At 36.7% G+C, this 12,828-nt stretch overlaps 1 protein-coding gene across 8 annotated transcripts in view; it reads right to left on the bottom strand.

Moving 5' to 3' along the window:
- The window catches only part of SRGAP1 (SLIT-ROBO Rho GTPase activating protein 1), a 387,180-nt gene that overhangs the window by 88,793 nt on the left and 285,559 nt on the right, over positions 1–12,828 (bottom strand). The gene's annotated exons all lie outside the window — the stretch shown is intronic.

Below are 12,828 nucleotides of genomic sequence, written 5' to 3'. Positions count from 1 at the left end.
CCGTTTTCGTTACATGGGCTGGGGCCGGGAATCGAACCGAGGTCCTCCGGCATAGCAGGCAAGCACTTTGCCCGCTGAGCCACCGCGGCCCGCCCATTAGTAACTCTTGCAGGGACCTCCTGGTACCTTCTGATCTCTGAGTGCTTCAGACTTAGGAGGTTTCCGTGATGTGCTTTGATGGAAATTTTCCTTCTCTGTGATGCTAATTCATCTCTAAGGTCACTTAATTGGCATGATTTTATCATTTCTGACATGCATTTTCTACATATACATTCTAGATTTTTCAAGCATTCAAACTTAAAAAGGAAACAAAAAAACAGAAAAAAATCTTATTCAAGGTTTCCAGTGACAGCAAGGCCAGCCACCACAAAATCATCTTTTTTTCTAAACTGAAAGCCAAAATGACACTGGATATGTTAAGATTCAAGATATTTGGTTAAAAAAGTTCTAAAGTAATTCTATGGAGCTTATGAATTATTAATGCTGACAAGAAAAGCCAGTTTCTGCACAAAGAGCTGAATTATAACCCAAATGCATTTAATGATGAAAATACTTAAGAAACCAATAAAATATTTCATGAAAACAAAGCAGTGTTGTTCTGATGGATGGAAAAATCTCTGAACGGATGGATGCATTAAACTTATGGGTTAAAACTGGGGAAGGAAAGACTGTTAGAAGTAGCAAGTATTTTTTTGTTTTTTAACATCCCAAGAGCTACCAAGATAAATTACATTAGGCATTAGTGTAAATCATCAGAGTAGTCTAATTTCTTTAGGCAAAAGGGTGGCAAATATTATCAAAATGCAGATGAAATCCAGGCATTGAGAACTGTGACAAGCACTTCATCTTGTCCCAAGGGCTGAGGCTGGCTGAGGCAGACCATAGCGGGTATAATGATGGGTATACCTGGATCACAGCTGTTCAGAGGGAAAACTTACTATGGGTATGTGTTTGTATTCATAAACTCCATGACATAACAAGCCCTACTGGGGTAGAAGCTTGGTCCTAAGATAGAAGTTACCATAATGGAACTGCATGGGAAACAAGTCCTATAAACGTGGTTTCAGAGTAGTGTAAGTGACAACATCATCTGCTAGGGCAGCATGGCGGTGCCTGGAGGGAGGCCCCAAGCTCACAAGTAACTCCAGAATCAGGCAGCTGTCATGAGAATGGAGACAGGAGGAATTCTTCTGCAGAGCTATTCTACCTTTTCTTTATCACTCCTACCTCTGTCTGAGAGGGTCCCGTGATCTTTTTGCCTTTATTCCTATCTCTGGCTTTTGATAAGCTTAGCTTTAACTATCCCAGAGCTATGCATCATGGATGAAGTCTTGGTTTGCCCCTTACTTCTAGAATTTCGGAAAAATAGTACAACCCAAGAAAACTGAATAGCAAAAATAAACATAGGGAATTCAGAGCTTTTATATTAGATATCAAATGAAGAAAGTCCATGTCTTCTGAATAAATATCTTTTTGCCCTCAATATTTTCTTCTCCAAATCTTCATGAACACATAAGAGACAGGCCTCTCACAGGACTGACCCAGATGTTTAAATTCCTATGGCAACTTTTTATATACCTGCTTGCACACCTGTTTTTTCTGGGTTCCTGATGGTCTACAGGGAGCTGACAACTTAATTCTTGCTGCAGCTTGAACAATGTGGCCCAGCATTTACCAAGAATTGTTTTGAGTTTTCTCTTGAGCAATGAAAATGTCAAAATGGTACATCTGTATGCTAGGGATGGATACTAAATAGGAAGTAGGAGAACTGATGCTTCACAGTGAACTCATATTTCAATAACTAGCCTAAATAAGCATTTGTTGCCTAATATAATTCCCATCCATCTACATGTGGGCAATCGTTTCCTTCAGAGAAGCAGCTCTAGACTCATATTTCCCAGGCTAGAATCTCTGTAACCAGCCTGAAAATCCCAAGAGACGAGAGAGACCAAACAAAGCAAACCCAGATAAATACAGGTCAGGTGTGAAACTACTGAGACAATAAAAGGTAAGAGGAGCGGGAGTACTAGGGGAAAAGCATGTTCTTTTACGTAGGGTAAGTGAGGTACATGAACGAAAAGAAGGAATCAGTCTTACAAGGCTCTAGAAAAGTATTCTAGACAGAGGGCAAAGGCCTCACTCAAGAAAAAGCTTTGTGAGTTTGGGGAAACAGAAAGAAGGTCAAGAAGACCAATGTACCCGGAGCACAGTACTAAGTGGAGAGTGACAGGAGATGACATTGAATGGCAGGTGGGTGCCAGTTCACACGGAGTCTTGATGAATACCTTGGATTTTATTCTAAGGACAATCGGAGGTCTTAGGAGAGTTTTAAATAGGGACTGTTTTAGTCTGCCAAAGCTGCCAGAACGCAACACACCAGAGATGGATTAGCTTTTAATAAAAGGGGATTTATTTAGTTAAAAATTGTCCAGCTCTTCAGAGAAAAGGCAGCTAACTTTCATCTGAGGTTCTTTCTTACACAGGAAGGCACAAGGTGATCTCTACTGGCCTTTTCTCCAGGTTTCTGAGTTCCAAAAGCTTTCCCCGGGGTGATTTCTTTCTGCATCGCCAAAGGCCTGGGCTGAGCTGCCAGTGCTGAGATGAGGTATGCGGAGCTGCTTGGGATGTGCTACATTAAGCTCTCTCATTTACACTTCCAGACAATTACATCAAACATCATTCATTGCAGCAGGCATGCCTCCTAGCCCACCACAGATGTAATCAGTGACAGATGAGCTTCACAAGCCATTGGCTTATGTCCACAGCCACAGAACTAGGCACCTTCACCTGGCCAGGTTGACACCTGAACCTAACTGCCACAGGGACCACCATGTTCTAATTTATATATTTTAACAAGTTTATATTGGCTGCTTAGAAAAGTATAGATTATTGTAAGATATGAGTGGAAGCTGGGAGACATCTTAGGAAGCTATTGTAATAACGCAAACATGAGAAGAGATATTGCAGGCTTTGTCTAGGAGACAGATAGCACAGATGGTGAGAAGTGGAAAGGTATAGGACAGTTAGGAGGTAGGAATGGCAGGTAGATGATCCATGTGTATGTGGGGAATGAGAGAACTGACTTTAAGGCTTGACAACTGAGTAGAAAGTGGTGCTATTTACTGACATGTAGAAATGGATAAGAACGAAGTTGTGTGTATGTGGAGGATGGTAATGGTAGGGGCAAATGGATATAAAAAGTTGTATCCTAATTTGAGCATGTTTGGGGTATTTATTAGATAACTGTTCAAGATGTTCAGTAGGTATGGATATCCAAATCTGAAACCAAGGAAGATATAAGGCTAGTAATAAAACTCTACCTTTTATTAGGTTGTATTTAAGCCAAGGGACCAATGAAACAGAGAGCAAAGATCACGCCTTAGGTGACCTTCAACATTCAGAGGTCCAGCCAGGAATAAGTGATTACTGGGGACTGAGAAAGAGCAGCTTGTGTAGCAGGAGTGAAATCAGGTAGGTGCGGTTTCCTTTAAGACCCCCTAGCATCTCCACTAGAAGGAACTTTAAAAGCCACTTTGTTCAGTCATCCAACTCATTACAGGGTTTAGATGTCCTTTCTGTCACAAAGGGACAAAAACCTGCCTTAATCAGTTCACATAATTACTACAATATCCTAACCCATTTAACATGATCTCTCTATAATCTTCCTAATAAGAGTTCAGGTTGAATGGGGAATACAGAATTATAATTTGGCAGGTTTTCATGGATAAATCCTAATATTAATATGTGCTGGGAAAAGTCAAGCTAATTAAGAAAACTTTGAACTCTGAATAAGTTGCCTTTTAATTAAACACATGTCCCTAGAAACAAAAAGATAAGCCTAAACACTTCAGCATATGATTATTCAGAAATGACGGGATAAAGATGGCATGCGGCACATGATGCAATCTCATTTCACTTCATTCTGCATAAATGCAAAATAAAACATCTGACATATCTCTACCAAGAAAGCTAGTTGGACTGGGGGATTATTTCAGGGCAATATTCAATGATAGTAATGGGATTTACCCTGCAAGCTCCAAAGTGACCTACAGACTTTTACAGGAGTAATTGGACTCCATGAAACTGATCTGCAAGGATGACAAATGCTTTATTATTACTAGGGAGGTGCTTTGGGACAAAGCACAGATAGAATTTTACCATTGAGAACTTGATTTCTCTGCATGAATTTTGAGGGGTGGGATGGTGTGGAATTCAATTGAAAGAGGCTACATAACCAGAAATGCAATCATAAAACCAGTTGTTTTAAGAAGTCCAGATTTTCAGAGCTGAGAATTTGATCATAGGTCATGGGATCTCTGCATTAATACTTGTACTCTCCCCCTATTTCCTCAGAAAATCATAATCACCTGAAAATCTCAGCACTCAATTATAAATCCTAATTCTTAGAGAATAATGCTATAGTCTCTTTCACACATAATGTTTTAATAATAATGATCAAAGAGGTAAAATCTAATATCTACAAAACTACAATCTATTTTCCCTTACAATTTATATCTTTATTTTCCCAAACCAATTAAATTTTCTTTAATCAATATTTGCAATATATATTTTACAATTCATGTTTGTCAGAATGACATAATAAAAATCTTCTTTGTTGTGAAATTAACTCTCTGTTCCATTTCCCATCTAATTCTAAGCTAAAATAATCAGTTATTCTACAAATTAAAATTTATTTATTACTTTATTTGGAGACAGAGAAGCCCTCTTAGCAGCCTTGTGTTTTTTTGTTGGCTCTCTGGATTAACCAATGCTCAGTTCATTCTTTAAGTTAGGGGTCGGCAAACTAACTATGGCCTGTGAGCCAACTCTAGCCCAACACCTGTTTTGGTAAATAAAGGTTTGTTGGGACACAACCACACCCAGTGGTCTATGTATTATTTACAGCTGCTTTTATGCTACAATGGTGGAGGTGAGTAGGTCACAATAGAGGCTTATGGTCTACAAAGCCTAAATAAAGTATTTACTGTCTGGCCCCTTATAGAAAAGTTTGCTGATCTTTGCTATAAAGAAATGGCATGGGTTCATTTCTGTGAATAATACACAGTTAGTGTATTATTACTTAGAAGTTAGTACTTCTAAACATTTCTGCTACAATAGCTAGATTGCATTATTCCAAGGGTCAATTTCATATATTTGTGCATTTATATTTATTTTAATTAAAATTTAGTTAAATATTAAATAAACTGATAAAATAAGTTTTACAGGAGTTCGTAGAAAGACTAGATAGAAAACAAAACTGCTATCAAATTAGATGAAGGTATGCTACTTGTAAGATTGTAAAAACATTGTAAATACCTAGAATATATTTTTCTTGACTTTAAAGAAGTTAAAACTAGAAATCATAGTTAGTATACAATGGATGTGACTTGTGCAAGGAAGACCACTCAAATCTCCAGCTGGGAGGCCCATATAAAAAGATAAATCCTAATATCAGAAGATTGGCAAGTACAAGTACACTGATATGCTTTAGATAAAAAATACTTAAGGAATTTATCATTTTTAATATTTCCTTATTTTTCTCTTTAAAAAGATGAAATATGCCATATTTCAGAAAAGTATAAAACATCTATGTTCCCTTTAAAGATATAAAACATAGCCAGTGTTTCAAGAAGCCCCCGAGTCTCCCCACTGCAATCACAATCCCTTTCCTCCTCCCTAGAGATAACTCACTATTTTTAAGCACCCAGAAACGTATAAAGCTCCTTTTGTATACTATATTCAAATATTTTCAGCTGAAATGAAAGAATACATACTTGGTTATCAATTGAGCTGTTTTTCTTTCATTATACTACCCTAATATCAACAAAATTTAGAGCTCCATTGGTCTAATATTTTAATTTGAATTTGATCAAGAAGTTTATTTAGTTAATAATCTTACAATTGCATTGCTTTCAATGGTGGAGTGCAACATAAAAATTCAGTACTCAAACAAGTTATTTCAAAGCACTTAAGATTACTAAAAATATATTCCAGTAGCTATTCAGTAACCATTTTTTACGAAAAATATTTCCTAAAAATGTATTCAAGTTTTTATTGCTTTTAAAAGTTTTATTGCTTTTACATCTCAGAAGAGAGCTTTAGAGTCACTTATTTTTTCACTTATGTATATCTGGAGGTTACTTTTGACACTTTTCTCTAAATTCTTTAGTATAGTAGAGTTGCGCTATTCAAAATGATAGCCATTTCTAAGAGTGAAAAAGACTTACTAATTCAAACTAATATAGATAGGGAAAATTTATCTAAAATGGAAAAAACCCTAAATTGTTAAATGTTTTACAAACCTTTTGGTACCTTCAAATAAATAGAAAAGACATGAACTAGACTGATCAAAGTGCTGACTTATTCTAAATTAGTAGATTTCCAGTTTAGGAAATCCAAAATTCAAAGAAGTTTAAAGTTTGCTGTAAAGGGGAAAAAGTTAACTTTATGATGAAAGTATCAGATTCACTTCAGTCTAAACCTGTGGTGGATTTTAGCATCAGTAATGATGGATTATAGATGTTACATCTCTATATAAGAAAACAAAGTCACTGATGATGCATTCTATTATCAAAAGTTTAACCCGAATTCATCTAGCCTTTATATAATGTGCACTTTGCAGGAAATATAGAGCATAGAGAAACTGGGACATTCTGAAGAAAAACTGCCCAGGTTTGTTCAACAGGGGACTTTACTACGTTAAAAAAAGACTTATGGGACATCCAAACCAGATACAACATGTGATCTTAAATTGAATCTGGTCCTGAAACACAGCTGTGAAATAAATTTTTAGTAAAAAATGGGAATATGGTGTAACTATTAGATGAGATGAAAATCCAATCACATGAAAAGATACAGGTTATTAAAAATCAAGTTAAAAAGTTGTATGTAAAGTACAATTTCATACTCTACTTCTAGTCTAAAAAAGTACATGTGGACATATAGAAAAAGTCTAGGATTTAACAGTGAGCAACTTGGGTGATACAACTGTGATGCTTTTATTTATGTTTCTCAATATTTGCTAGTTTTCTACAATGCATTTGTACTTCTGCAATTGTAAAAGACTAGGTTAAACACAAATTCTATTAAGTATTTATATGACTTTTTTGTGATATTAATAGGTTCATTCATGATAATCATAGAAAATTTTCTTAAAAAAGAGACAGATATTGAAATGAGTAAAAATCAAGGGAAATAAGAGGTAATTTATATAAGAAGGTCTTTTCAACTTGAATTCTTTGAAAAATTTTTTTTATTTAATCAATATACCTTCAGTGCCTTCCATGTCATTTCACATATAAATTGATGTGGATTTAAAATGCTGCCTTAGCTTTTTCTCCCTGGAATAATAATTCTTCTTAATTATTGTTAGACAGCTCAGTATGAAAGATAGTTTGCTAAATAAACTCACAAAGCATAAAGGATTCTGGACACCTTTGCATAATAACCAATCCGTTTCCTTTCACTAGGAAGGGTCAAGCTTAATGGTTTTAAGAGAATCACTATATATATGTAAGTTGGATTTCTGCAAAATAAGAAGCCATTTAAGAAGGTACACATTCACACTCTGATTGTCTTAAATGTGAGTCAAAGAACAAATAAACTACCTTCACTAAGGGAGTATTCAATTTCAGGTAAATGTGGCAATGATCCAATTTTGTCATTTCTTTAAAAATTCATGTTTAAATTATGTCATTTGAGAATTGTTCACATTTGAATTTAAAGCTGTAGAAGTCTAACTTTCTAAAATTGAAAATTACTTTGCATATTAAACTGTCACTTATATGCATCAGTTAATAAATCCGGAAGTTAAAATATCTTGAACTTCACAAGCAGTGAAAGAAAATATAAAGGGGAACTCCTCATAATCAAATACTTTTGTGCCTCAAAAGACTGTCAAAAAGGTGAAGAGGCAGCCAGCTCAATGGGAGAAAATATTTGGAAACCATATTTAGATAAAGGTTTGATATCCTGTGTACATAAAGAAATTATATAACTCAACAACAGAAGAACAACCCAATTATAAAAGGGGTTAAAGATATGAATAGACATTTTTCTGAAGAGCAAATACAGATGACTAAAGAGCAATGAAGAGATGTTCGTTTTCATCAGCTACAAGGGAAATGTAGATGAAGACTATCTGAGATACCACTTCATACCCATAACAATGGCTGCTATTAAACAAACAGGAAACTATAAATGTTGCAGAGGATGTAGAGAAATTAAGACACTTATATACTGCTGGTGGGAATGTATAATGGGATAGTCACTATGGAAGACAGTTTGGCGGATCCTTAGAAAACCAAATATTGAGTTGCCGTATAACCTGGCAATACCACCACTTGGTATATACCCAGAAGAGCTGAAAGCAGTGACACAAACAGACATCTGCACACCTATGTTCACAGCAGTATTATTCACAATTGCCAAAAGATGGAAGTAATTCAAGTGCCCATCAACAGACCAGTAGATAAACAAAATGTGGTATATGCATACAATGGAATATCATACACCTGTAAGACAAAATGACGTCCTGAAGCATATGACATGCGTTGAATCTGAGGACATAAAGCTGAGGAAAATAAGCCAGTCACAAAAGGATAAATACTGTATGATTTTACTTTTATGAACTTGGTGAAGGCAAACTCAGAGGCTTATAATACAGAATATAGGGGACCTAGAGATATACGGAAGCTAGAGATGGGTGAATGGTTAGCTAATAAAGTTGTACATATACGTAAGAGAATGGATAGATGTGAAAGCAGTTCATTAGTGGGTGTATAAGTAATATTGCCATTTTGAAGGTGAATATGACTGAAATATATATTTCATATATATCCCACCGATTAACACTACAAATATAAGTAAGTTCTTGCATTAACTACATCGAAGGTATGAATCTTGCACAAAGAGGTTATAATATTGGAGTATAGGGAGAAACTACTATTGCATGCTATGGGCAATGTTTAATAGGAAGATATCAATAGTACCACAGCAATACCAGGGGTAAATAACTGGGGAGAAAGACAAGAGCTAAGGGGAGGTTTGGATTTTGTATTTGTTAAGGGTCTGTTTACCAGTTATTTTTCTCTTGGGAACAATGGAAATTGTCTAAAATTGAGAGTGTTGATGATTATATCACTAAGTGAGGACAATGTGAGACATGGATTGCTGACTTTGGACATTATACATAATGTCCAATGGATGTAGGTGGCTGATGGATACACTGACTCAGAAGTAGGATGGTGAATTCTGGTATAAACATATGATCGAATACTATGCTGCTACAAAAAGGAATGAAGTCATGAGGCATGTAATGATGTGAATAAACCTGGGGGACATTATGTGATAGAAAATAAGCCAGACACAAAAGATCAAATATTGTAGGGTCTCATTTAGAAAATACTTATAAGAAAACTGGGGCCTAGATTGTAAGCAATTATAGCAATCACATTTAGTCCAGAGCTGTAACTGTTATTTCTAGATTTTGAGAGGCTGTGCTATGTACGTATAACCTGATATTTCCCTGGAACTCTGGGTACCTGTGTGACACCTAAGACTCAGAGTAGGAGTTCTGCAGGTCTCCAAGGCAGCATTGCCATATACAACAACTGTTAAAGAAATTGAAAAAGAGATCAGGCTTCAATTAGAGATAAGAATGAAGCTGATCAGGTCAGAACTAAGGTAAATTAGAACACAGGGGTAAGGAGGACATTGTCTGTATTTTAGAACTTCACCTACTCTATGAGACCAAAGGAAATGAGGTTTATTTTGTCCCAAACCTCAATTTTCTATAGCACATAATCTAACTCAATCTGTCTGGACAGATCATTTAAACAATCTAAACACATGGAGCCCAGAATGGGATTAAGGGCTTGTAACTCTGTATAGCTAGATGTAATGCCTGGATACATCTCAGAGTATGTTGAGCAGATAATTAAAAAGCATTGACAAAGTCCCTTGAGGGTTGGGAGAAAAACTATGGAACTATTAAACTTTACCACTGGGGAACCCCCTGATCCTGTCTCAAACATTAGGGATTCCCAAGTCAATAAGCCAAGCTCTTGATCTTTCTTTTTAACCATTTAAAAAATGTTTTTAGACTTTTTTTATTGTAAGTATAACATATATACAAAGCAAAGAAATATAAAAGCAATAGTTATCAAAGCACTGTTCAAAAAGTAATTACAGGAATTCAGTCTCAAGATGGCGGCTTAGTGAGGTGTGGAATTTAGTTCGTCCTCCAGAGCAGCTAGTAAATAAACAGGAACGTTACAGAACAACTGCTGGGGCCACGTCAGTGACTGGACACACAGGGTACCCCAGCCTGGACAAGCTGCACCAGCTGCAAGCCCAATCAGAACCCTGAGTTCCCCATGCCGTGGAGGCCAGCACCCCACAGGCTGCTTCCCAGAAGGGAAAGCAAAGAGACCAGCAGCACGGTCTGAGCGCAACCAAGCTACAATTGTGGAATTAATTAACAAATTCTGACTACTAAAAATAGGCCCTCAGCTCAGCTGAACCCTGAGTAAAAGCTGAGGTTGCTGGTTTTTGCCCAGGTGCAGAGGGGGCAGGGCTGACTGAAAATGAAAAAAGGAAAAAAAAAAAAACAGAAGTTTTTTTGGATTGGATAGCACACAATACTTGAAAGGGTCTGGGCCCTGAAGGAAAGGAGGGGGCACCATAAGACCTGGAGATACACAGAGCTACATACCAACTTAAGTTTTTGATTGGCAAACCCAAGGAACAGGGTTCCTGCTCTGAAAAGGATTTTTCTTTTTCTTTTTTGTGGCTATGTTTCTACAGCTTTAGATACAGCTTCAGGGCTTCTCAGGCTCCAAATGCCCCAGGCATTGACAGAATTAAGCTTGTTTGTCTGTCAAGAGCCTGAGCCTTCCCCAGGAGTAGGGCCCAGCTCAGGTGGAATCTCTGCCTCAAGGAATTTAAACCCCAGGGTCTGGAAAACTGAAGCAATTAAAGCTAGCCTACAACCTCTCCTCTGTATCAGCCAAGCCCCCAGCAGGGAAAGTCTGCTGAAGTTAAAGGTACCTCATCATCTTATGCTGGTGGGACCCGCAGGCAGAAAAGTGCTACATATTGGGCAGGATAGGAAAAACAGAGTCCAGAAGCTTCACAGGAAAGCCTTTCAACCTGCTAGGTCTCACCCTCAGGGAAAACTGACACAGGTGACTCTTTCCTCCTGAGAGGAGGCCAGTTTGGTGTGGGAAAATCTGGCTGGGGTCTATTATAATACCTAAACAGACCCTCCTAAGGGGAGTGGGGAGGTTCCAAACAGGCAGGGCAAGAAACAAGAAAACAAGAACTGAAAAATACTTATGTTAAACAAAACCTAAGCTAGAGGTCTAGAATAAGCTGAACTGAATGTCAGAGAACAGATAGACAACAAAGTCATTCAGTAAGAAAATCCTAGGTAAGAAAAGTAAACACAATCTCCAGAATAAACTTATTAAGGAAATGAAATGCCTAGACACCAGCAAAAAATAATGAAATACTAGGAAAATTGAAGATATGGCCTAGTCAGAGGAACAACCCAACAATTCAAATGATATACAGGGGTTGAAACAATTCAGAATGTTCAAGCAGACATGGAAAACCTCATCAAAAATCAAATCAGTAAATTCAGGGAAGATGTAAAGAAGGCAAGGAATGAACAAAAGGAAGAAATACTCTGAAAAAACAAATCACAGAATTTATGGGAATGAAAGTCACAGTAGAAGAGATGAAAAAAACAGTGGAAACTTACAATGTTAGATTTCAAGAAGCACAAGATAGGATTAGTGAACTGGAGGAAGGGATATCTGAAATCTGACAGGCAAAAGAAAATATAGGGAAAAGAATGGAAAAATATGAGCAGGCACTCAGGGAACTGAATGACAACATGAAGTGCACAAATATATGTGTTGTACGTATACCAGAAGGAGAAGAGAAGGAAAAAGGAGGAGAAAAACTAATAGAGGAAATTATCACTGAAAATTTCCCAACTCTTAAAAAGACTTAAAATTTCAGATCTAAGATGTGCAGCAAACCCCAAAGAGAATAGATCCAAACAGACATACTCCAGGACACTTACTAATCAGAATGTCAGATGTTAAAGAAAAAGAGAGAATCTTTTTTTTTTTATTAATTAAAAAAAGAATTAACAAAACAATTAGAAATCATTCCATTCTACATGTACAATCAGTAATAAAAGAGAGAATCTTGAAAGTAGCAAGAGAAAAGCAATCCATCAGACACAAGGGAAGCCCAATAAGACTAGGTGTAGATTTCTCAGTAGAAATCATGGTGGGGAGAAGACAGTGGGATAATATATTAAAGTTACAGATTCAATGCAATACCAATTAAAATACCAAAAACTTACTTTTCAGAAATAGAAAAACTAATAACCAAATTTATCTGGAATGGCAGGGTGCACCGAATAGCTAAAAAATATCCTGAGAAAGAAAAATGAAGTTGGAGGTCTCACGCTACCTGACTTTAAGGTGTATTACGAAGCTGCAGTGGTCAAAACAGCACGGTACTGGCATAAAGATAGATATATTGACCAATGGAATTAAATAGAGTGCTCAGATATAGACCCTCTTATCTATGGACAATTGATCTTTGGTAAGGCAGTCAAGCCAACTCACCTGGGACAGAACAGTTTCTTCAATAAATGGTGCCTAGAGAACTGGATATCCACATGCAAAAGAATGAAAGAGGATCCACATGTCACACCCTATACAAAAATTAACTCAAAATGGATCAAAGACCTAAACATTAGAGCTAAGACGATAAAACTTTTAGAAGAAAATGTAGGGAAATATCTTA

The sequence above is a fragment of the Tamandua tetradactyla genome, chromosome 7, assembly GCF_023851605.1.
Source record: "Tamandua tetradactyla isolate mTamTet1 chromosome 7, mTamTet1.pri, whole genome shotgun sequence".
Classification (NCBI taxonomy): domain Eukaryota; kingdom Metazoa; phylum Chordata; class Mammalia; order Pilosa; family Myrmecophagidae; genus Tamandua; species Tamandua tetradactyla.
This window is presented reverse-complemented; position numbering and strand designations above follow the sequence as displayed.